At 40.0% G+C, this 24898-nt stretch overlaps 1 protein-coding gene across 7 annotated transcripts in view; it reads right to left on the bottom strand.

The window, feature by feature from the left end:
* The window catches only part of BACH2 (BTB domain and CNC homolog 2), a 357596-nt gene that overhangs the window by 143391 nt on the left and 189307 nt on the right, over window positions 1-24898 (bottom strand). For 2 of the 7 annotated variants that reach the window (XM_011282461.4, XM_045057854.1), the window contains one exon: window positions 9679-9827. The exons of 4 other annotated variants lie outside the window; for them this stretch is intronic. The gene's annotated coding sequence lies outside the window, so the exon portion shown is untranslated. Of the gene's footprint in view, window positions 1-262; window positions 447-9678; window positions 9828-24898 lie in introns of all 7 variants that reach the window. One more of the 7 variants, XM_045057853.1, reaches the window with a different exon arrangement.

Here is a 24898-nt window from a genome sequence, read left to right on the forward strand (position 1 = left end):
ACACATTGACGAAGAGGATGTTTTCTAGGGGTGTAGAGAGGATAGAGATGAGAGTCTATTTTCGATGACTCTCTCCTTAGACTTTTAATGAAAAGTTAAATGATTAAGATCCCAGGGTAGCAATTAAAATGCTTGTTCTTCTGAGCCCTCTGCAAACCTCAACAGCAAACATACGCAGGTAGTGATCAATATTTAAAAGTCAATTCAACAAAATAATTAAGACGCGAAAGGAGGCAACTCTGAGAAAGGCATCTTTCTTTACCTGTGTGCTTGCTCATTATCCAGAAACTAGAGGAAATGTTCCGTCATCCTCTGGTAGTTAACACATGCCCTGCAGAGCTAACACCTTCTTCCGATAACGCACGGCACAAGAGCAGCCCTGATGAGGTGTATCAGAAAATCTTTTTTGGGTTATAGTCCACTCTCGTCAGACCTTCTGACTAGTGCTGTAAAAACACGGGTAATTAAGTGTTACGAAAAAGTGGGTCATACACCACGGAGATACAACCACACCGCCCCCAAACCAGGCTCCAAATGACTGTGCTCTGAGAAGGTGGGAGGGGTCTGAACACAGCGAAAGCAAAACTTTTATGTGGTGAGGAGCATTTTGGTTTTCACTGGTTTAGGTTAGAGAAAGTTAATCTCAATGTCAACTACAAACCAAATAACTTTTAACGTGTTCTTGAAGTTTTATGACAAATGCTGGCTGTTAATGTAATGGGAAATTCAGATACAATGTCATAAACAGTCCAAGGGACAGTCTCAGGCTTAAATGATATGTCCATCACCGAAGAGCGAGTGCTGTGTGACTCAGTGAAGCAAAGCGGTCAAACCGAAACTGAAGACAAAGAAGCAAATTCTTATTATCCACATTAGCATCTCTTTCTCCTGAGGAGGATCAAAGTACTCTATACCACTTCCCCACACCTGTAGCCACCTTGGGCATTCAACAATCGCGGATATTTATCAAAGCACCCCTCGACTTCTGTAGCAAGAAGGCATAATGTAGTACGTGAATTGAGCACATTCATTCATCTTTCAGTCACGAGCCACAGATATATTAATTCAATACATACGGAGTGCCGATTATAAACAAGGACATGAAGGATGGTGAAGGGATGCAGAGAGAAGAACCTAGAAGAATCTGCTTTCAAAGAACTTAAGTCTTGTATAAGGGATAAGACCTAGTCATGACCAGACCAAATACAGATCATTCTTTTAAAACAAGATCTTTTCTAGCAGCTTCTTACTATAGACTTCTTATTCTACTGACATAAGGCTTGTAGAAAACATTCCTACAACATTTTTCAGATGAATCTAACAATCCCCTTAATTTTTTTAGAAAGCGATTCATTTTAAAATTTTTATTGAGAGAGAGAGAGAGAGAGAGTGAGCGAGCGAGCGAGCATGAGTGGGGGAGGGACACAAGGAGAGGGACAAAGAGACTCTCAAGCAGGCTCCACTCTCAGGATGGATCCTGACGCTGGGCTCCATCCCATGACCCTGGGATCATGACCCAATTGAAATCAAGAGTCAGTCTCAACTGACTGAGCTCCCCAGGCACCCCAATCCCCTTAATTTTTTTTTAATCAGGGTTTTCTTTTAGTGCTTAAGATCCTTCCTCACCTTCGCTACATGTTAGGATTCACCCTGACCCAAAGTCCTAGCATTTCCCAAAGGGAAGCACAGAGCTATCAGGACAATCCCAGGAACTATAACACCACACCAGAGGAATTTGAAGAGAAGTCTCTTTGAAGGGGGATAAAGGATTCAACGTTGAAGGAAAAGCTCTGGTTCACAGCACAAGAAAGGATATATTTGAATCACATTTTGGTACCATCAGGTATAAAATCAGAATTTTACTGTAGAACATACTGTTTGGATCATGGCTGGGGATATGGCTAAGCAACGTTTCCCATTTCTGGCAAATTGCTATATTGTGTACTGATAACAAATGTCTTAAATAACTAGAATACAGTTAGTTGATCTAACACTAATACCATTTTACATATAATTAAATCGTTCTCTTATGATTCCAGAGGCCCATTAGGATCTTAAGGGCCTCTCAATAGTCCTTTTCATTGACAAGATGCAGAAGTTAAAAAAAAAAAAAGTTAATACTGATTTCCACTTGATAAAGATAATGGTGTATCTACATAGGTATCTGTTCTTGTAAGAGTTGATTGATGTTATTTGTGAGAAAAAAATAAGAAACGAGGAGATCATTATCCTAGAAAATGATAGCTAAAGTCATCATTCCTAAGCTCCACCAAATTTGTGGGATGTAACCAGTCCAGAATACTGCTTGTAAATTTGGAATTATTTGATTAATTCAAAAGAGTCTGGAAAAATACACAAAAGTATGAGTTAATAGTCAGGTTTTATTCTGGGTAGCTGGATTACAGGTAATTTATTTTCTTCTTTGTTGTTTTATAAATTTTGTACAAGAAACATATTACTTTCACAATCAGGAAAATAAAGCTACTCCTGTTTTAACAAAAGGAAACAATTATTCTCTGATTCTGCTCTTCCTAGTAATTAAAAATACTTGATACACAGAACCCAGTATAATAATCCGGCCTGGCGACAAGTCAGACATGAAATACAGGAAAAATCTACTAGAAACAATAGATTACAGTTTCTAGTTAAGCTCTACAGGGACTCTAAAAATCCTCCTACACTCCAGAACTTTGCAAATACTGCTCTTTCTCATCATGATCCATGATTTGCACACTCTCCAGCTGCAGATGCCAGGGCCCTCACAATGATCAATGGGGGTGGGCAGGTGTCCTTGTAAGAGTGTGGTGCCACCACCTGGGTTAAATCACAGCTCACAGACAGGTGTCACTTTGCCAATGAAAGGTATAGTCAAAAGAGAGCACACAAATAATTTCTAAAAAGCAACAGATTGGAAATGATTAGAATTAGTTGATAAACTATTTGTGCTACAACTGATAACCACTTGGTAAAGTAGCTTCATAATATGCATGGTTGAGTTTCTTTGGAGATTCACGGAGAATACCATGTGAAATTTCTGATTTACATATTAATGTATACTACCATGCTGGTAACACTACCCCTATCTGTATGTACCACTAGTGTATATGCAGAGAATAAAAATTAATTTTGATGATGCTTTGAGCAGAACATAATCCTAACACTAAATGCTACAAATAAGTGCATCATACAATCTTTCTAAAAAAACACAAAAGAATTGGCTTCAAAACTGTTAATGCTGGGGCACCTGGGTGGATCAGTCGGTTAAGTGTCCGACTCTTGGTTTTGGGTCAGGTCATGATCTGCGGTTTGTGTGTTCAAGCCCTGCATTGGGCTTTATGCTGACAGTGAGGAGCCTGCTTGGGATTCTCTCCCTCTCCCTTTCTCTCTGCCCCTGCCCTGCTCATGCTGTCTCTCTCTCAAACAAAACAAAACAAAACAAAAACAAAAAAACTATGCCAATGGGTTCCCAATGACTATAAGAATGAAATATATATGTTCATAAAATTATTTTATAAATTACTCTTAATATCATTAATATTACCACTTTTAAAGTGCTTCCAAACTTTAAAGGGTTCCAAATAATGAACATAAGGAGAATATCTGAAATTTAAACTCTGGCACTGGAAAGGTGGTAAAAGCTAAACCTTGGAGTTTTTCAAGAAGAATAAACACGGTATATATATATAGTTGTAAATCAACAGTTTTGGATTATTAATTAAGGCATGAAAATAAGTCTAATAAAACCTCTTTAACTGGACTAATTGAGGATAAGAAGATTTTCTTGTTTGTTTCAATTTTCTGGTTAATTGACAGCTAGAAAATGCTTTTTGTTGAAAATCTTTCAAAAGCAGTTTCTTTTCTTAATTATAAAACATTTAACCATTTTCAATGATTCAGCAGGTCAGTGTCATCAGTTACAGATATCCTCCAGGGTTTATTCTCCATCTTTACAAAACTGAAGCTATCTTGTTTTCTGAATCTCTATTTCTGAAAAAGGGAAGTGGGATGTGTGCAGTAGGTAGGGTGGGGGGTGCGGGAGGGGTTTGAGTGGGGGTGGGGAAGTATGAAGGTTAGTGAATTCAGGATTCTGGTTTGTTGGGTTCCAGGTAGCTAAGCCATCACTAAACATGAGTTCAGTGTCTGGAACGAGGTAATCTGATTCCTAGGAGACATGAGAGCCTACAAGCAGAGCCCCCAAGGGTCTATCTTTGTTAGTATTCTCTATCTTATATCATTCCATCTGGGCGACTTGGTTTCCTGGTCTTCTCTGGGGAAAAACCATGTCAGTGTGTCCATCTAAAAATTATGATCTCTGAACTCATGGGGCTGAATTTATTTTGATTTAATCCTATATCCATGTCATTTCAACTCAAGCTTAGGGAGCAGGTAGCCGCATGTGGATGTCAAGGATGAATGAGCACTGACTTTCCTCTCTCAGACTTGCTGCCCTGGATTTTCTTTTCTATAAAAACCTTCAATTCCAGTTTCTGATATCTTAGCAGCTGAAACCTTTGTTATTTTGCCCTGTCCTCCATCACCTTTATCCTCTCTCCAACACCTAGAGAGTTCATTTCTTTTTTTTTTTTTTTCAACATTTATTATTTATTTTTGGGACAGAGAGAGACAGAGCGTGAACAGGGGAGGGGCAGAGAGAGAGGGAGACACAGAATCGGAAACAGGCTCCAGGCTCTGAGCCATCAGCCCAGAGCCCGACGTGGGGCTCGAACTCACGGACCGCGAGATCGTGACCTGGCTGAAGTCGGACGCTTAACCGACTGCGCCACCCAGGCGCCCCTAGAGAGTTCATTTCTAAGCAGGTTTGGAAAGTCAGGGTAGGAACAATGGGACTGATTTATACATATTGTACTTTAACTTTGATGACTTTATTGGTTATACGTTTCCCTGAAGCCAAATACCTACATATGTATGTATATGTATACAATATATAATGCATGCATGTGCATGCACACACACATAATCCTGGTTATCCCGATTATGTCTTCCTCCATCCTTAAGAAGAAGTGGGAAAATTTCAGACAGAGGTTCCTGAGCTTTTTGGAACTGTGGGTCTTTACACACTGCTCTTCAGGAATTATAAGCCCTGGTCAGACCCAAGGGCAGGGTCTGAAGGTAGTACAAGAGGTCTGAAGAAAACACGGCTACTGAGCCCCATGAGAATTTGCTAATTGTTCTCCAAGTCCAGCTTTCAAGAAACATAGAATAAAAAGCAAAATCCCCCCAAAGTAGGGCTCTAATGGACTAACCTAGTAAGTTCAGTCCTGCATATTCCCCATAGAACTGCAGGACTCACTAAATTGATCTGTGATTTATGGGTATTACAGTGATTTGGTGATGAGGGGTAAATGAGACTTCATTTGGAGTATGTAAAATAGGCATTATAATAATTTGAGGCTCCATTGCAGGAGAATTATTTGCTATTAATTTTCTTCTACAGCTTTTCCTTTTTTCTACTAGGCTTCAATCAGTGGCTATACCATAATCAAGTCCATATTCTCTGGTTTGTGCCCCAATGTCCACCACTACTGATGAAGACCTGTTATGTGTCACAGCTATGCATGGAGGGCCATAAGCCTGTGCATTATGGTGCACTGTACTTAGACTCATTCATGAACACACAATTCAGGTGAACTGGAGCAGCCCCACTATAGGAGCACAGGTGGGTACACATTCCCTCCATCACAGTGGAACAGCTTTCCTGCATTTGTCAATGACATTTGGTAGAGATTATAGTCGTTTATGGCAAATTTCCCTGGCAGTTTCTGACAAATGTGTCCTTGCCCTGAGGGGAAACCCATCCCTAAGAGTGAAGTATATGTTCTGCAGATCCCTTATCCTTGCCCAAAGGGTGCCAGGGAAAGTGACGGGGCTGAGGAAGGTATGGGGGACACAGCCATCTATTCTTACTCCACCCTCACAAACTGTAACAGCTCCATTTAGTTATTCTGCACAGCATTCTTGGAAGGCAAGTGAGCTCCAAAATTCAGTTAAAAAATCATTAATTAACTGGGGCGCCTAAAATCATTAATTAGCTAGGTGTCCGACTTGAGCTCGGGTCATGATGTCAAGGTTCATGAGTTCAAGCCCTGCATCGGACTCTGTGCTGAGAGTGCAGAGCCTGCTTCGGATCCTCTGCCTCCCTCCCTCTCTCTGCCCCCCTCCTGCTCGTGATAGTGAGGAGCCTGCTTGAGATTCTCCTCTCTGCCCGCCCCCTGCCCCGACACACTCTCTCTGTCTGTCCCTTCCCTGCTCACACTTTCTCTCTCTCAAAATAAATACATTTAAAAAATCATTAATTAATTGTTACTGGGATGAAATATATATAGCATTTACCATTTTAAAGAGTATAATTCAGTAGCATTAAGTTCATTCACATTGTTGTACTATCATTGCCACTATCCATCTCCAGAACTTTTTCATTTTCCCAAAGTGAAACTACCCATTTAATGCTAACTCCCTGTTCCCCTCTATTCTCAAACCCTGACATCCATCATTCTATCTTCTGGCTCTAAGTTTGACAACTCTAGGTACCTCATATAAGTGGGATCATTCGATACTCGTCCTTTTGTGTCTGGCTTATCTCACTTAGTATCTTTAAAGTTCATCTCTGTTGTAGCATGTGCCAGAATTTCATATGTTTTTAGGACTGAATGATAGTCCATTGTGTGTATATAGCACATTTTCCTTATCCACTCATTTGCTGGTGGACATTTGGGTTGCTTCCACTTTTTGGCTATTGTGAATAATGCTGTAGGAACATGAATGCATAAACATATGTCCAAGTCTCTGTTTTCAGTTTATTTATTTATATTAAGAGAAAGAGAAAGAGAGAGACAAAGAGAGAGAGAGAGAATGAGAGAGAGAGAGAGAATGAGTGGGGAAGAGGCAGAGAGAGAATTCCCATGAACCATGAGATCATGACTGGAGCCGAGATTAAGGGTCAGACACTGAACCGATTGAGCCATTCAGGTGCCCCTGTCCAAGTCTGCTTTCAGCTCTTTTAGGTATATATCCAAAGGTGGAATTGCTGGATCATATGGTAATTCCATGTTCAATTTTTTTTTAAGAACTGTCATACTGTTTGGTATTTAGGTTTTTTAAATTAACAGATAAATTAGTTTTTAATGCAGATTTAGGTTTACAGCAAAACTGAGTGGAAAGGAGAGAGGGTTCCCATACTCCTTGTCCCCACACATGCACGGCACTTTTACAGAGACGCTCTAGACAACTCGGTGACCTGAGGGCTTCACCCCAGGCTGCAGGGAGTGATTTAGGCAGGCTGTGTCAGATCTGGCAGGAGCTTCAAGCACTGAGTCACCTGAGGCGAGTCACCTGAGGTGTTGGAGCAGCCTTCTTCCCTCCCCAGGCCATGAAACTGACTGACATCAAAGGTGATCGTACAGGAAAACCTGATGTGTAAACGTGGACACTCACAGATGCCAAAGGAGGAAGGAGATTAAGGAGCATTTGATCCAACCTACTTCTTCCATATCATGGTGGAGATGCTTCGTAAACTGAAAAGCTTGCTTCCAAGGATGCTGTGCAGAATAACTAATCGGTGCGTGACAGAGATGTTACAGTTTGTGAGGGTGGAGTCAGAAGACATAATTATATCACTTACAACTCTATCAGACCTCTTACCATCCGTGTTACCCTTTGGGCAGCCCCGAGAAGGCAGCTCTAGATTAAGTCCTTACAGAAGTCTTTCATCATCTATCACCTTTTTGCCTTATTTTTCTGATTCTGTGGTTTTTAGTTTAAATACATGCACTTACATGTACCTCCAGGATCTCTGGCTCTGCTAATGGTTAGGCAATAGATAAGCTCCGTCATTCTGTCTGCTTCAGAACTGCTTTATGAACAGTGATTATTCTCAATTTTTGAGAGTTCTAATAAAAGAACTGTGTGTTCTAAGTGCTCCTCTGAATGAACATTTACCATATCCAAGTAAAATGTTATAAATCACAATGCTTATCCACAGATTTAAAATGCCCAGAAATTTCTCATACATTTCCTGGACAGCATCACTCACACTATTTTTATCCTCACACCGACTCAATGAAACAAAAGAAAAAATGTTTAAAATTCTTACAATGAAAGCTAGAAATATACAAATGCATATATATTCATAGGCACATATGTACATTTGCATGTATGCTCACATATATCCAAATGTGCATTTGTTGAGCCAAAATCTTCCACTTTTTTCTATTAACATGGAATAAATTGTTCTTGTCCTCAGTGGAGAGGTGATTGGCATGTTCCAAAGCCAATGCTGATCCTCAAAATGCTGATCCTCAAAATATGTCAGTCCTGAGAACTTAGAACCCCACAAGAACCTGAACTTGATGACCTGGACTATTTATTAGAGATGTGTCTCCCTTCCCACATGTGTTTTGTAAATTGAGTCCCATGTAAGTGTATGAGAAGAAAGATAACAGTATGATGATTCACTTTGAAAAGCAGCAATACATTTGTCAATCTGGGGCAAAAAAGACTTCCCTTTTGAGTGTATCTAAAACGTGATAAGCATACCTGCAAAAAGACTGTAGCTGTCATTTTAGCCTAAAAACAGCACAGTTGAGACCCTTGTTGCACTCCACGGACAAAGAATGACCAGTATTATTGACTCTAAAGCTGGTACAGAATAACAGCATTTACTTGGCTGGACTTTCAAATGTGATGGTCCTAATAAGACCTTCTCTCTCTCTTTTTAAAAAAAAATTTTAATGTTTATTTATTTGTGGGTGGGGGGGGAGGGCAGAGAGAGAGACACACACAAAATCTGAAGCAGCTCCAGGCTCCAAGCTTTCCACACACAGAGCCCAATGTGGGGCTTGAAAGCACGAACCATAAGATCATGACCTGAACTGAAGTCAGATGCTTAACTGATTGAGACACCCAGGCGCCCACAATCTCTTTTCTTTTTTTAAATTTTTTTTTTTTCAACGTTTATTTATTTTTGGGACAGAGAGAGACAGAGCATGAATGGGGGAGGGGCAGAGAGAGAGGGAGACACAGCATCGGAAACAGGCTCCAGGCTCTGAGCCATCAGCCCAGAGCCTGATGCGGGGCTCAAACTCCCGGACCGAGAGATCGTGACCTGGCTGAAGTCGGACGCTTAACCGACTGCGCCACCCAGACACCCCCCACAATCTCTTTTCTTGAGACATGAGTCAATATGTTAAGTAAAGCACTAAATATCTTAATTTAGTGACATTTAAGAGTGAATATTTAATATATTCTCCCTTTAATATTTTCTCCCTTTATTGTTCATCCTTTCAGTTACATGTGAATTAAAGCAGTGATTCTCAAAGCGGAGTCCCTGGACCACTCGCTTCAGCATCACCTGGAAACTTGTTTGAACAGCAACTTCCCAGCCTACCCCAAATCTACTGAATCAGAAATTCTGGGCATGAGGCCCAGGAAGTTGTACCTTAACAAGCCCTCCAGGTGATTCTGGTGCAAGTTAAAGACCCAGTGCATTAAGGAGGCACCACTATGAAGATTCTAATCCCTGCTCCCTTCCTCAGTTATCATTTTTGAGATACTTTGTTAAAAGAAAAGTAACCCATGTGTGTTTAGGCTACTTGTTATTATCATCTAAGAAAATTCTTACCATTGTTTGGTTCCAGGAAAGAAACCTCAGTCACAACTTACATGTAATTTTTCCAGGCTCTGTGCTGGCTTCGAGTCTTAGGATGCAGGGAACTGGGCGAAGGGAGAGATGAGAAGGCTACAGCAATCCATTCAGACATGGACCCCAAAGCTTTGCAGGGCAACCTTGTGACAGGTCAGTGAGTGTCCACCTGAATGGGGAGGGGGGAAGAGCTGTCCATTAGCAGAGTAAACCTCGCAGGTTAACATTTCTCCCTCCCCTCCTGCTATCCTGCCACACCGTGTCCCTCGCTTTTATGACAGAATCTGACTTGCTATGCTTCTGGCTGTTTGCCTTTTGACTACTCCACATAAACAGAACATGATAAAATGGTCCACAGTAATAATACTTGAGCTCAACCCACGGGGAAGCCCTGTTTGGTGAATATTTCCTGTAGGTAAGCATCCCTCACTGGGAGCTCTTTGAACCCAAAAGCAGTTAGGAGACCCATGTCCAATCTCATGAATGTTTCCTTTCAACAAATGAGAACACCTTGGTTTAAAAGACACATGCAGCTGCAATAACAGGAAGATACAGGAACAAAGGATACATTCGGGAATTCTGAGATGAGATGATTCTCTGATGCCTTAAATATGTTTATTCACATAATATTTAAAATTTATATTTATTAAAAAATTTTTTTTAGAGAGAGAGCATAAGCGAGGAAGAGGGACAGAGGGAGAGTGGAGAGAGAGAGAATTTTAAGCAGGTTCCATGCTCAGCATGGAGCCTGATGTGGGGCTTGATCCCATGACTCTGGGATCATGACCTGAGCCAAAATCAAGAGTCAGACGCTTAACTGACTGAGCCACCCAGGTGCCCCTAAATATGATTATTTTTAAAACATTTTTCTAATGCTAAATTGATACCAGCTGATTGCAGAACATTAGAAAAGCATAAAGAAAAAATACCAAAAAACAGACTTTTAACTACTATGAATAAAGGAGAGGGAAGGTAGGTGGGAGGGGGGTGGGGAAATAGGTGATGGGGATCAAGGAGTGCACTTGCCGTGATGAGCAACCAGTGATATATGGAAGTGTTGAATCACTATATTGTACACCTGAAACTAAGATAACTATATTTCAACTAACTGGAATTAAAATAAAATAAAATAAAGGAAAAAAAAGGATCAACTGTAGCCCTGGACCTGATAAATCACTAATGATATTTTGTTGTATAATTCCATAACCCCTTAACCGAAACTCCTGAGCTTCAGAATATGTTCCTGAATTCAGAATTGTTCGTTTCTAAAACCTATTTGGATGCAACTATGATTTATCACATAATATTCCATCAGGGTCTGGAGCAGCACCCCATAATCTGACATATTTTGTAATATTTTTGTAGCAAAACCAATGCATATTCCTGTTAAGGTGGATAAAACAGAATCTCACATTGGTTCAGGCCAGGTTTTTCTACCAAAGAAGTTACAAAAAAACCCTTTTGATTTTTGAATGCTTTTGGATTCAGAATTGGGGATAAAAGCTTGCAGACCAGTATTCTTTTCAGATACACAAAAAACTCAAGAGTTTTGTTTCTACTTTTCATTCAGTGTTACACAAATGTGAGCGTTTCCCCAAGTAATTAAAAACACTTCAAAAACATGCTTTTCAATGTCTATGTAATATTATATCCCACTTAGAAAAGGTTTTTTTTAATGATTTCATTTTTGGAATTACATTTTTCGTTGTTGTTAATGCAAATAACACTTTGAGGGACATATTTGAGTATCAGATCATCTGAATTTCTGAATACTTTCTTAGGTGGATCTGAGAACAAGAATTATTGGGTCAACTGGTGTAAACTTTAAGGGTCTTGATGATTTTCCAGAAAAGCCATACCAATTTACACTCCTAACACAGCATGAGTGCCTGGTTAATTTGTTTAATTACCCACATTATCATAGGCAAGGAAAAAATACACTTGCATCTCATACATCTTAACAAAGCTCTAATCAATGATAATCATACTTAGGAGATTTTATTTTTGTTTTTCTTACACAGAAGATAGTGAATAGCTCATAGTCTCTCACATCACAAAAGAGAAATGGGATTAATGTGAGTTTACCATCAACTGGAACCTCATTTGACCAGACTGAGTCAGATCTGGGCAACGGAGGAGCTGTCACTTGTCCATGGGGTCCTAAGTTTGAAAGTGGTATGGAAATAATTCACACATTATCATGAGAAGACAGACAATCATTTGCTAATTATTTGTGGGCTGATAAATTCTGCTTCCAGGCTACTGAGGACTTGTGTTTCCCTTCCTTTTGGTGTTTTTGTATTTCTTGGACATTTTGCTGCTACTCAGCATGGCTATCAGAGAACAGGAAGAGATGTGAAGACAAACTGAAATCAGACAAGCTAATAATAATGGCTAACCCTTGTGAGTGCTTAAGATGTGTCAACTCTGGTGCTGGGCACCTTGTGTGCGTTACCTCGTTCAGTGTGCACTGGTATTAAAACTGGTAGCTGCAAAATTTGAAAGTATGTGCTCACTCATCAATCACTGTTCCACTCTAATGAGTTTGGAGCAGTTAGAAGTTTGGGATTTCAAAGAGCTATTCAAGCCTAGTGTCTTATTACCACGGCTCCAAGTCTGGTTATAAACCACAGACTTTGCCTTTACCCTTTTTCGTTGTTGTTAGCACCCTCTCTAGCATCTACACAAAGCAGAGGAAATGACACAAATAAAATCCAAGAAAACTCTAGATAATAATAAATGCTTTGAAGGTCCTATACTTACAGGAGGGAGGCCGTATCTCTTAGAGTACCACAGAGAGTTGGGAGTCTGTTGTATAACACAAAACAGTGTATACACAGAAAAGACATGAGGATACACACAGGATATATACTTCAAAAAACAAACACACAGATACATTCTTCCCAAATGTGACTTCCCAAATGTGGTATATAAATTGGTAATGATAAAGTCAGGGCTCACAACCCCAAGTTCCTTTTCATTTATAGTTTTGTCTAATAATTTTTCTTTCTCTTTTCCTTTTATCCTTACAGGATAATTGGTGTAGAGAATACCACAATTTTCATATGCTAGTAAAAAAAAAAATTGAAGTGATACTTCTTTGTTATATGGAATGAAATAACACCACTCTTTTCCTTTTCTGTAAAGTCAATTTCTGTAGAGTAGAATATAGTATATACTGTAAAATGGCTAGGGTTCAGAGAGAGGGAGAGAGAGAGAGGAAGAAAGAAAGAAAGAAAGAAAGAAAGAAAGAAAGAAAGAAAGAAAGAAAGAAAGAGAAAGAAAGAGAAAGAAAGAAAGAAAGAAAGAAAGAAAGAGAGAGAGAGAGAAAGAAAGAAAGAAAGAAAGAAAGAAAGAAAGAAAGAAAGAAAGAAAGAAAGAAAGAAAGGCAAAAGATTCCATTTTATTTTGGGAGTGAGTTGAATTGATCTTCTCAATAATCTTATCTAAAAGTAAGGGATGTTTCTTAAACATTATCAAAAAATCAAAGACAAAAGATGTATCAAGAAGTGAATCATTTCCTTCACTGTGGCTTCTCTTTATAATTTAAATAACATTCTCCTGACAATTAGGTGTCAAGTAAGTAGAGTGGCTCCAAAATGATTTTTCTTTGCCAGTCATATATGTGGCTAATTTTCTAAGTATGCCAGGACTATAAGGTGTGAAAAATAAAGCAGTAAGAGGAAATGACCCCTCAAAGAACATACTTTGTTTTTTCCAAAATGCCTAATTGCTTGGGGGAAAATACAAAAAATAAAATAAGCTACCACTAATAACAGAAATGATTACCAGAAGCTCTTTATATACTCAAACTGCACAACCAGCATTTCTGAAGCTAATTACAAATTTGGATTCTCTCGTTTTAAAAATATACTTCGAAGCAGCCCACTTCTGTTTTAATGCTGAACCAAAGTCTGTGCAACTGGCATGTTATCAAAGTAAAAAAAATGCGTTGCTTGAACAAAGTTATCACTTTCAATGTCACTAAATCTTGAACTGCAAAATACCACAAACTAAAAACTAGTAATACCATGTGGTTATGTTATCTTACATTTACAAGAGCGTATAGTTTCCCAAGCCCTACGGGACTGAGACCTCTGGGATCACAGCAGCTTTGTTACCTTGGGGAGGCCATTCACTGCCTCTGAGCCTAACATCTTTCACGGGTTCTTGTGAGAATTAAATAGATTAAATGAGAATATATACAAAAGGGTTTTTGCAAACTATAGGACACAATATCATTATTCTTTTTATTGGCAACTCTGTGAGGCATAAAGATATCCACCCCCATTTCATGGTTAAGGAAACTGACAGGTGGAAGATAAGGCACAAAATGAAAAAGTACCAAGTTAGGAGACTCTCAGGTTTTATCTACAAATTGGCCACAAAATACCTGGGTGACTCCGTGACTTGCTTCTTTAGTAACAATGAATGCATAGGATGAGATGATTTTAAGGTCTTCTTGAGGCCAATGGTTCTGTGATCTGGGACTTGGCCATGGCGGTGAAAGACAGCCCTAATAATTCTTTGGGAGCAAGTCTCTCCTGGAGGCCAAGTGCAGCGCCCACCAATCTGAGGCCTCTGGAGCTGGGGTGGGGGTTTTTGAGGAGTCTCCCACTCGCAGGGATGGGACTGACATCAGCAAACTCGTTTCGCTAGATTAAGGGGAGGTTGGGGGATCCTAGCTGAATGGCCAGGGTCTCTTGGGAGTACTGGAGGAGCCTGAAACAGCAGCTCTGATTGATTGATTGATTGATTGATTGATTGATTGATTTGGGGGTGGGGACGGCTTCTAAATAAATTTTTATTTTTATTTACTTATTTTTTCCATTTCTAAAAATAGGCGTTATTTCTCTATTATGAACAGTTTTTTTTAACTGTAGAACAGTACCTATTTTTATTATTATTGAAAAGGGCATCTTGCCAGCCCTCCTCCAGCCTGCATTCCTTCTTACAAACTCTCCAATTACAGATTTCTCTCTTCTTATGATTTTCACAGTATTCCATATCCCAACCAAGGCACTGAACACATTGCATTGTTATTAGTTATTTATATGTTAGTTTTATTACCTTTTGCCATCTGAGCTCTCCCCATGAGACCATGTGCTCCAGGAGGCCAGGACTGTGCCTCTTCGTCCAGAATAGCCCAGGGACTAGCATACAGTAGGTATTCAATACATGCTTGCCAGCAGCTGTTTATTAACCAGTACAGATATTTCACACACTAACAAGTAGTGTAGACAAATAGGTATATACCACCCGAATGGTCAGTCTTGCTAACAGCCCCACTGTTGTTTGGCTTTCAGTTTCAAAGAGGTAGCCACCTCTGGATTCCTACAGTGTTGGGGGGAGGGGGAGAGATGCGGAACGGCTATTTTTTTGTATTATGAGTGCACATCATGGTCACGTGGCAATTTCACTTTAAAAAGATTGGAGCCACTAACTTAGGCCTCTACTAATAATATTCTAGAAGCACTAATACAACTTTCTGTTATGTTCAATATCTGTGCTGTCCAATATGGCAGCCACCAGCCACATATTAATACTCAGTAAATGCACATGGTACAACTGGATTTTAATCCATGAGGAACTGGATTTTAATTTTAATGCATTTAAATTAAATTTAAATAGCCGCATGCTATTAGTGGTCACTTTATTGGACAGTGCAGCTTTAGGCTGCCTTACATACTAGTTTTTTGGATACACTTCAGACCCCAGAAGCCCACAGGACGACACCCATTCAAGAAGTTTTTACTGACCTCCTGCTGGGTGCTGGGCACCAGTTAAGTGTTTTAAAACAATGGTGAATGAGAGCCATGGACACTTCCTGCCCTTGTGGCATCTCTTAGCTAGACTGATTTCTGAAGACCTCACAAAACCTTGAAGTGGTTCACAGGACTCTGCTTAGGAAAAGGTGGGTGAGTAGATATGGTAATGCTACACTAAGCACGAAAGCACGGCTTTTTCATTTCTTCATATTTACTGTTAGAGAAGCTGGGGAAAGTTTAAAAAGAGATATCTGAATGATTACTGTTCATTCACTTACAAGTAAAGTCACATATCCCAGATATGGGAAATTTTCTGTATGTAATTCCCTCTTGCACAAACATAAATCCACTTAAAAGCAAAAGTCAGTGGGACCTGCATTCTTAAGCCTAAGAAAAAGTAAATGGTACTTAATTACAGCAACAGTCATAAAAGCACCAGTGGATCTTGAGCTGCAAGCAGTGGGCAAAGGAACACTGATACCAATTAGCAGTGAAATGATCAGGGTTTCCAGAAGGTACCTCTTGTATAAGTAAGGCTGATTGCATCTTTGTCTCTACAATTCAACTCTCAGCTAAGATTTTCCTAGTGGTTTTAATGGGATGTAATGAACAAAACCCTATTTGCTTTTCCCCAGGAAATTGCAGGTGGAGGTATTTTTATCTACATATCTATTTTATCACAAATCTAATACCAACAACATAATTTCTAAGAAACATAAAAGTGGTTTGGTTTCGTGCTTTTCCAATTTCCAATACTGCCTCCCCTGTCCTCCTGTTGTCAATTCTTTGCTAACCACCTCTTCTTGCCTTACGGAAATTTTGAATGATACAAAGAAAAAAAAAAACAAACAAAGCATTTAGAATTGGTTTATGTTCTTGTTTGAACCTGAATCCAGGTTTGCTTAAGTTTAAAAGGACAAAGGCATCATACCCTCGGATACAGTGTTTTTAAATTGATTCTCTCCACAGTATTATCACTTGCTAAGCTGAGTGATAGATATTCAGCTGAGCTAAATATTCACTGAGCTAAATAACTCGGTTTTGCTCAGTATCCCAGTGGTGTCGTACTTGGATGATACCATCGAGGCAATCTGACCTCCTAACTTTAAAATGCCACTCTGGTGCCCTGCCCCAAGTTGGACTACTGATTTGAGGGGCTAATAAATGACTCTTACACATCCACACACACACAACGCACACTCCCATCACTTTTTCTCTCTGGATTGAGTACAAAGATAAATTACAGTGGTCAGAAAACAAAACAAGAGTTCAAAACTTAGTTCCAAAGCACAAATTTCATTTAGAGACTATCAGCGGCTAGAAAAGGTCAAATCGCAAATGTTCCACTGGTCCTATGCTGTACACAATACTAGTAAAAATTTGGTGACAGCATTAGCATTAAACATGTAAACTGAGAGTGGTTCTGGCATCCTTATTCATACTCAGAAACACTAAGTGGAGTAGTCACACACCATTTTATGGCCAGAGGGGCTTAAAAAGAAAGGGGTTAATTTTTGGAAACTACAGAGATGAATTTTTAAAAAATCTACATTTCAAGCAATTTAAATAGTCACTTGTATAAAGCAGAAGACCTTTGAATCATAGATCTTGTGGCTTTTGTGTTTTGCTCTACTGGCATGGGAAGGTGATGCAAGGAAATGTGCTTTTTTTTCTTTTTTTTCTTGTTACAACCCAGAAAGACGCAGCCATTTCAGACAGGATGGAGAAAATTAAGATGAAAACGTCTCTGAAAGTTTCCACTTACATATTTCAGATGCTGGGACCAAGTTATTCTAGTTGGAGAATTATAACTAGAAAGTTCACTTCTTTGATATTCAAGATGAGTTTAAGTTCCCAAAATACAGTGGACTGTCCAAATTTTCACCTGAAATAATTTTGGGGTTTCTGTGGACTTTATATTATAAAAAAAGTACTGGCATCTATTTATTATTATTATTAGTAATAATAATAATAATAATAATAATAATAATAATAATAGGGGCTCCTGGATGGCTCAGTGGGTTAGGTGTCCGACTTCTACTCAGGTCATGATCTTGTGGTTCATGGGTTCCGGCCCTGCTTCAGTCTCTGTGCTGACAGCTCAGAGCCTGGAGACTGCTTTGGATTCTGTGTCTCCCTCTCTCTCTGCCCCTCCCGCACTCACATTCTCCCCCCCACCAAGACTAAATAAACATTAAAATAATAATAATAATAATAATAATAATAATAAAGTTCCATTTGCTGAGAACTTCTGTGTGCTGGGAACTACACTAGGAATTTTGCAGGTATTACTAACTCATCTGTTGGATGAAAGGACCATGGCTCAGACAGGATAAATGTCTTGGCTAAGGTCACACTACTGGAGGGGATGACATGCAATGTGAATCTGTGTCCACCTGACTCTAAAGGCTCCTCCCTTCCTCTACAACACCATCATCCACTATAATTTGGGGAGATTATATCCTTCTTCCCAAAGGAAACATTATCAATTTCCCACATGCTACCAGTAAAATGTCAAAGTAACCTGATAAAGCTGTGGGTCCTACCATAATCTGATTATTTGTATAAAAAGAATTAATTAACTTGTTAGTTACATTTCACATATTAGAATTAAATTGGAATTAATTAAAATCAAATAATTTTTTTTCTACTGCAGTTTCTTTAAATAAAAGTACTACCAGGTAGCTTATTAAAAAATGACCCAGATCATTCTCTAAAGCTGAGTTAAATCATTGGATACCCGTCCTTAGTCATGGGACATGGCGGTGAAAACACTGTATGAGGAATCTCACTCTGGGTCTCAGTCTCAGAAGAGCATGACTATCCCTGGCAATACCCAAGCCGAGAAGGCCTGAAGCAGGCTACAATGTACCATTTAGGGCTCAAGTACTGTATTTTCCCTCCTTATGTCAAAGATCATCCATGAAATCACACAGTCAATGATTAAGTTCATCTGCAAGAATGCAGATGGGTATCCATGTTGAGGCTGCTTCTCAACTTAGTGAAGGGCAGTTTCCTGAGAACTTGGATGGGCATCAATAGTGCCTCGACTTCTCCCAGGTTTGATACTGGGACCAGGTTTGGTCTGGGCTATCTGCCTCCTTTCCCTTGTCTGAGAACTTTGGCTCTGCCTGTGCTTCTTCTATCAGCCAGAAAAGCCTACAGAGTCCTACCCCTTTTGGGAGCTGTAAATGCCTGCTGGCCTCATCTGTCAAGGGCAGGTGCCCCCTGACTCCCAAGCTGCACAGGTGTCGGTGCCAGGAAGGTCTCACACAAGGCAAGGTGCTGGTGGGCTGTCCCCAAGTGAGGCTGGTGAGGTCCACACACTCACTGAGGATGTGAGGGTCACAACAAGTTTGGCCATCGGCCTTGAAGACAGGCGAGGCATATGTTGTTCAAGAGGGGCGTGATTAACCATTCTAGGAAAAGGCAATACCATTGACCCAGTTGTTCCAGCTAAAAACCTAGGAGTTACCTTTGATTTTCCTCTCTTCCTCTCACTTCTTAACATCTAATCTATCAGCAAGTGCTGTGGATTCTACCTTCAACTTCTATCTCTAATCTGTCCACCCCTCTCCATCTCTACTGCCAACACCGTCATTTCTCACCTGGCCCACTCCTACTGTGATGGTAAGTGGCTTCTCTGTTTTCAATTCCCTCTTGGCACTGAAAGTCCCCAGGATCACCCCAGATTGGGTGATGTGTTAGGAGGACTCCCAAGACTCAGCATATAGCTGTACCTATGCTTTGATTTATTATAGCCAGATCTCACCTGCTTCTAGCCTGAACCATGACTGGAGACTCTGGCCACAAACCTGCCCTTACCCTCCCCTCCAGCTGCCATCCCATACCCTCACATAAGACTCTTCCTCAGCCACACAGGCTCTGCTACCTGCTGCCTTTTCCTCACATGACAAACTTAGCTTCTCTCTCTGGATCTATAGTCTCTATGTTCCTGCCACCACATGCTTTATATAAAAATCATTGTGCTTAATCTCGCTGTGGTCATATACCCTTCAGTGAATCTGGGGCCGTGGCTCAGAATCCCATGGCACCCATAACCACATGGCACCATTGGAGCCAACTCTGGTCTTGTTGTGGTGTAGGCACTGCACCCAGCCTGACACCCACTGCCAGGCCCCTCATCCCAGCCCTCTGTCTTGGGCCACCTCAATCTTTTCTTCTTCTAAGCTTATGGATGATTCTCTGCAGGCTGAGGAAAAGATAAAATAGTGAGCAGAGGCCAGCAAAAGTCAGATGCTGCAGAAGCTGCTATGCCTATACACAGGGGACTGCAGTTATCTGTACAGACTGGATGCTGTTCTGCAGACCTATTTTTGTTTCTGTTTTTTCATAAAGCATGGATCAGCAGGGCTGAAAGGACCTTGGAGACCAGTGAGTTCAACCTCTCCTTTTACTGATGAGGACACTGTGGTGTGAGGAGAGGCTGGGAAGGAGAAAGCAGCCATTTACTGAGGACTTACCATCTGCTTTGGATACATGTCCCAGGTCCCACAGCCAGTGAGTGAGTGTCACAGTTGGGACCACACAGTGCTTCAGTGAGCATTTTCACCCCACATAAGCTTTCACTGATTACTTACATGCTCATATCACACAGAGGAAAGGGGTTAATATTTATCACATAAAGATACTTGGAATTTCCATCTCAAAGGTGAATGGCTTTTCCCTCTGTATCATCCAGTACATGTTTTTATTATAGCAAAATACACAAAACATAAGAGTTATCATTTATAGAAACAGAACTACCCTACGACCCGGCAATTGTACTACTAGGTATTTATCCAAAGGATACAAAAATGCTGATTTGAAGGGGCACATGCACCCCAATGTTTATAGCAGCACTATAAACAATAGCCAAATTATGGAAACAGCCCAAAAGTCCATCAACTGACAAATGGATAAAGAAGATATGGTAGGGGGCACTTAGGGAGTTCAGTCGGTTAAGCGTTCGACTCTTGGTCTCGGCTCAGGTCATGATCTCATGGTTCGTGAGTTTGAGCCCCACATCAGGTTCTATGCTGTCAGTGTGGAGCCTGCTTGGGATTCTCTCTCTCTCCCTCTCTTTCTGGCTTTCCCCCACTTGTACTCTCTCTTTCTCTCTCTCTCTCTCAAAATAAATAAACTTAAAAAAATGATGTGGTATATAATGTATACAATGGAACACTACTCAGCGATCAAAAACATTGAAATCTTGCCATCTCCAACAGCATGGACAGAACTAGAGTGTATTATATGCTAAGTGCAGTAAGTCAGTCAGAGAAAGGCAAATACATGATTTCCCTTGTATGTGGAATTTAAGAAAAAAAAACAGATGAACACAGGGGAAAGGAAGGAAAAATAAGATAAAAACAGAGCAGGAAGCAAACCATAAGAGCCTCTTAAATGCAGAGAACAAACTGAGGGTTGCTGGAGGGGAGGTGGCGGGGGGGGGATGGGCTAAATGGGTGATGGGCATTAAGGAGGGCACTTGTTGGGATGAGCACTGGGTGTTATATGTAAGTGATGAATTTGGGTTCTACTCCTGAATCCAAGATTACACTGTATGTTAATTTATTTGAATGTAAATAAATAATTTTTTTTTAAAGTTACCATTTTACCCATCTTTGTGTATAGTTCAGTGGAATGAAGTACATTAATTTTGCTGTGCAACCATCACCATTACTCATCCAATACATGAAAACAATTTTTAATGTTTATTTATTTGAGACAGAAAGTGGGGGAGGGGCAGAGAGAGAGGGAGAGAGAGAATCCAAGCAGGCTCTGCACTGTCAGATAGAACCCTACACGGGGCTTGATCTCATGAACAATGAGATCATGACCTGAGCTGAAATCAAGAGTCGGACGCTTAACCAACTGAGCCACCCAGGTGCCCCTCATCCAATACATTTTTAAGTGTATTTTTTGAATAGTAAATTCAAAATGAGATGGATGAACGCCCCAAAACAAGACTGAAGGAAAAGACAAGTAGAAAATAAGCTTTGGGGGTTATATTTCATCTAACAAAACCTTTCGTATATAGTAGGCTCTCTGTGGCATATTCTCCATGATTCTCCCAGTCTTGCAATCAGAACTGTGAGAATGCTGGCCTCCGGGTGAAAAGGTAGCCTGTTGTTTCTCTAGGTTCTCCACTAGCTGTATCTGCTCACAAAAATGTTATGCAACCCAGGAAATCACAGCCTTCCATGCTTCCTCCATAAAAGGACAAGTAAAACAGTATTTCTTGGAAAGATAGGCATTTACCAATGTGCTGCATCTAGATGGAGCTGTCTCCGCCACTCCAGTCTGCTTCTAAGCAGGGTTTAAAAGTGTTGGCACAGAGCACAAAGAACGTCCCTTAGCTATTCAGCATTTAGTTCAACTCCACAATATATTTAGCAAGACTTCTTTTTTTTTCCCCTCTTCCCTTCTTGGTTTAATGACCTCAAATGTACCAACATCCTGTCTTACCTAATCCCCTAACAAGTTCTATCAAATGCCAGGATGGAATCAGACAGCACTGCAGGCAGTGAGATCATTCACTAAGAATTCATTTTTATTCCAAAAATTAGGAGTGCCAGACCATTTAACACAATCTATCGCACAGCCAGAAAATTAGCCTGGCACTTTAAGAGAAACATCTAAACTAATTTTTTAAAACCTACTCCTGTCATAGGTCCTTTAACAAACCGATGACTTTCTCCCCATAAAAAGATGCATATATACAAAATATTTCCACAAACTGGGAAGGAGTCAAAGGATCTCCTATGAGCCTACAGACCCTAGGCAAAAATCCCCCACTGTAAATGAGCTCCAAAAAAGAATTCACTTTGTCTCCAGGCCTCTGTCTGTACTGGGTCCCTGGAGCATCCCAGAGGATTAACGTGACAATCTTTACCATTAATGTAACAATGTCTGTTTTGTATTTAATTCCTTTGCTTTTTCTCCAAAAGCATCCTTCAGCCTTTCATACCTTCAACCCTTGGGAACAATGTGACCACCACGCTAAGCAGCAGGCCATGTGGTCTGTCCAGTCAGGGACAGGGTTTCTTCATTGGCAGCAGTATGGTGCAGTAGGAGGAGAATGAGCCTGAAGTCAGACAGACCTGAGTCCAATCCCAACTTGCTAGCTGACTGACTTTGGCCACTAATTTAAAAAAAAGGCTCAATTTCCCAATATAAAATAATAAGGATGATAATACCAACTTGTAAGACTTTTTTTTTATTTTTAACTACGATTGAATGAGCTGATGTGTATACACACACACACACACACACACACACACACACACACACAGTTCCTGGGACACAGAGGTGCCTAGAAAATGGTGGTTCCCATCTCCCCTCTCTAGCTTTTCATTTATGGGATTCAGCATATATTCTGCATTTTTTAAATTAATTAATTAATTTATTCAATGTTTCTTATTTTTTCAGAGAGAGACAGAGAGAGAGACAGAGACAGAGAGACACAGCATGAGCAGGGGAGAGGTAGAGAGAGAGAGAGGGAGACACAGAATCTGAAGTAGGTGCCAGGCTCTCAGCTATCAGCACAGAGACTGACACAGGGCTTGAACTCACGAACCGTGAGATCATGACCTGAGCTGAAGCCAAGATGCTTAACTGACTGAGCACCCAGGTGGCTCCCATTCTGGATTACAGAAGCAACCCCTGCTGCTATCTATTAGGTAGCTGGGACCACATATGCTTGGAGTCTTAAGTATCTTTTTAACAGGTTTATTGCAATATAATTCATGCACCACAGAGTTCATAATTTTAAAGTGTATAATTCAATGGTATGTAGTATATTTACAGAGTTGTGTAACCATCACCACTGACTAATTTCAAAGCATTTCCATCATCCCAAAAAGAAACCCCATCCCATTCACAGTTATTCATTCTTCATTTCCCCTTCCCCTCAGCCCTTGGCAACCACTTATATACTTTCTGTTTCTATGGATTTGCTCATTCTGCACATTTTACATAAATGGAACCAGATACTATATGGCTTTTTCTATCTGGCTTCTTTCACTTAGTGTAATGTTTTCAAAGTTCATCCATGTTGTAGTGTGTTTCAATATTTCATTCCTTTTTATGGCTGAATAATAATCCATTGTATGTATATATCATATTTTGTTTAGTCACTTATCAGTTGGTGGACATACAAGTTGTTTCCACTCTTGAGCTGGTATGAGCACTTAAGTACAGTTGATATGTGTGGACATATGTTTTGAATTCTCTTGGATATATACCTGTATGTGATGTCTAATTTAATGGATCAATTTGTCTAGGCAACGGTACCCAGATATTAGTCAAATGTATCTTAATGTTGCTGGGAAGGTATTTTTAAGATGATATTAATATTTAAATCATTAGATTTGAGTAAAGCAAATTCTCCTCCCTAAGGTGGGTAGGCTTTATCCAATCAATTGAAGGCCTTAAGAAAAAAGACTGGCCTGACCTCTCCCAAGGAAGAGGGAATTCTGACAGTTGACTGCCTTTGGACTTGCTCTACAACATCAGCTCTCTCCTAGGTCTTCAGCCTGCCAGGCTACCTCTGAACTTTGGACTTTCCAGTCTCCGCAACTGTGAGGTGATTCCTTAAAATAAATCTTTCTGTAACAGACACATGAAAAGTTGCTCAACATCACTCATCATCAGGGAGATAGAAATCAAAACCACAATGAGATACTACCTCACACCTGTCAGAAGGGCTAAAATTAACAGCTCAGGAAACAACAGATGTCGGTGAGGATGCAGAGAAAGGGGAACACTTTTGCATTGTTGGTAAAATGCAAACTGGTGCAGTCACTCTGGAGAACAGTATGGAGTTTCCTTAAAAAGTTAAAAATAGAACTACTCTACAACTCAGCAATTGCACTACTAGGTAGTGCAAAGGATACAGAATGCCCACAGGATACCCAAAGGATACAAAAATGCCAATTGGAAGGGGCACACGCACCCCAGTGTTTATAGTAGGACTATCAACAATAGCCTTATGGTAAGACCCCAAATGTCCATTGACTAATGAATGGATAAAGAAGATGTGGTGTGTGTATATATATATATATATATATATATATATATATACATACATATATACATATACATACATATATGTATACATATACATATACATACATATACATATATATGTATACATATACATATACATATACATACATATACATATATATATATATACACACACACACACACACACACACACACACACACACACAATGGAATATTACTCAGTGATCAAAAGGAATGAAATCTTGCCATTTGCAACAATGTGGATGGAACTATCGGGTATTATGCAAAGCATAAGTCAGTCAAAGACAAATATCATACAATTTCACTCACATGTGGAATTTAAGAAACCAAACAGATGAACACAGAGGAAAGGAAGGAAAAATAATATAAAAACAGAGAGGGAGGCAAACCATAAGAGCCTCTTAAATACAGAGAATAAACT

This window comes from Felis catus, chromosome B2 (genome assembly GCF_018350175.1).
Source record: "Felis catus isolate Fca126 chromosome B2, F.catus_Fca126_mat1.0, whole genome shotgun sequence".
Classification (NCBI taxonomy): Eukaryota; Metazoa; Chordata; class Mammalia; order Carnivora; family Felidae; genus Felis; species Felis catus.